Below are 2,206 nucleotides of genomic sequence, written 5' to 3' on the forward strand. Positions count from 1 at the left end.
TATACAAGAGAGAGAGAGAGAGAGAGAGAGAGAGAGAGAGAGAGAGAGAGATCCCGTCTGAGGGAGCAAATCATGCGGTTACATCAACAGCGCATCGAGAATAGAGAGGAGGCCCACCGCGAGCTGCAAAAGCTCCGAGCGAGTTATACCACCTGGGAGGAGCCAAGGGGGTGTCGCGATGCTGAGCTCCTGGTGATGAATCACAGGGACGAAATACCTAAAATAAGGATTCCTGGCGTCGATGGAGGAGGTCTACCTGACATCTATAGGCCCCCATTCCAGCGGAGGGAAAAGAGATTAGACGACGCGCTGGGCGTGATCACAGAGAGACTGGCGACTCCGCCCCCACCTCCAAAGGTACGTAAGCCGCTGCGAAAGACAGGGGACTCGTCCTGTGTCAGAATGACAATCGAGGAGAACTTGCTCGATAGGATAGACGTTTAGAGTGCTGAAAAGATATGGCATTGAGTCGAAGTCGCCCGTTGATGTCAAAGAGGCGAAAGGGATGGCCCTCAAAGGTAAGAAAGCCAATACGTGAGCTCCTGAAAGGAATCCTCCCCCTTCCGCCACAACTGCGGGGAAGCAGGATCAGTGCTACAAATGCCTGGGGATGGGACACGTGAGAGCGAATTGTGATAGTAGCATAAACCGCACTGGGTGCTGCTACCAGTGCAGATGGTAGAGGCACACAACACCTGAGTGCCAGGTTCCTGCCAACTGCCCCGCCTGCGCGGCGGCCGAAAAGCCGGCTCAACGTCGAATCGGCATTGGCGTCGAATGCGTGGCGAGTAAGAGGAAACGTGGCAAGGGGAGGGCGGAGACCCCCGCAAGCAGGTCCATCCTCCACACCACCCTCCAAGCTGCCTAGGAAGACACCGTTGAGCTCGAATGCTAAGGCGGGGACATTGCCCCCGAGCCAGCCAGGAGCAACGAGCTCGATCACCAGTGTACCGACCAAGGACGCAAATGGAGGTGTGCCTGAAGGAGGCTAAAAAGCCGTAGCACACACGGCGACACGCCTTTTTCAGACGAACCTGAATCACTCTCGCTCCGCGCAGGACATGCTCCTCCATACGATGAACGAGAGTGATTCAAGATTAGCAGTAGCCATGGACTCATACAATGTCCCTGATACTGAGCGTTGATTAGGGGACGAGAGTGTCCACTGTCATCGTCTGGCGTCCCACGGCCGGCTCCCTACCGCCCTCCTGCATCGAGCGCGGGAGTTTTTTTCCTAGCGGAGTGGGAATCCATATATGTGTTAGCGTGCTATTTCCGACCGCAGCTCCACCTATGGGAATACGATGCTATGCTTCAAATTCTCACTGCGGTCGTAGGGAGGCGCTTTCTTCGCCCGATCCTTGTAGCGGGGAAGGACTTCGACGCTCGGTGAGCTGGGGGTCTCTCCGCACAAATGGCAAGGGTCGTGCGACCGAAAAATGGGCGGGGACTCTCGGCTTCTCATTGCTCAATATACAGAGTTGCAGCATCTTTGTCGGCGGTCGCGGAGTGTCCATTATGGACTTGACGTGGATCACGTCCAGCGCGACCGATAGGGTGTCTGACTGGATGGTCGACCCGCGGCTCCTGGCCGAGCAGTCGGATCATGTCTGTATCGCGATGACGATCCGGGCTGCTGCTGGCCCCAGAGGCCGAGAGGCGTAAGATGGTGTGGGATGCCAAATATCCGCGTCGGGCACTTTGCAAGCTCAATGCGGATGTGTTACAGGCGATGGCAATAGCCCTGACATGGGTACAGTCCCCTCTGGATATGGAAGTGAGCGAGGAGGCAGCACGAATCTGCGACATCATGACTCGCGCCTTAGATGCATCGATGCCGTGATGCCGCAAAACGCCAATTCGTTTCGCGTACTGGTGGTCGTCGGAGATTGCTGCCCTTCGTACGACAGCTGTGAGGGCCCGACGACGCCTTACGCGAGCGAGGTGTAAAGAAGACGACGTAATGTTGGCGGCTGCGAGAGCTTCGCTGGGAGAGGCGAGGAAGGCTCTCCGCATGGCCATGCGGAAGACCAAGGCTCAGCGCTGGCAGGACCTAGCCTCGGACCTGGACGCCAATCCGTGGGGGCTTCCGCATACAATAGTGACGAGCAGAACGCGCCCATGGACGCGCCCTCGCTGGCAGAAAGGATGGACCCCCAATTCCTTGACTATGTGGTGGACACGTTGTTCCCCACACGAGACACGG

The sequence above is a fragment of the Trachymyrmex cornetzi genome, unplaced genomic scaffold (assembly GCF_001594075.2).
Source record: "Trachymyrmex cornetzi isolate Tcor2-1 unplaced genomic scaffold, Tcor1.1 scaffold274, whole genome shotgun sequence".
In the NCBI taxonomy this organism is placed as follows: Eukaryota; Metazoa; Arthropoda; class Insecta; order Hymenoptera; family Formicidae; genus Trachymyrmex; species Trachymyrmex cornetzi.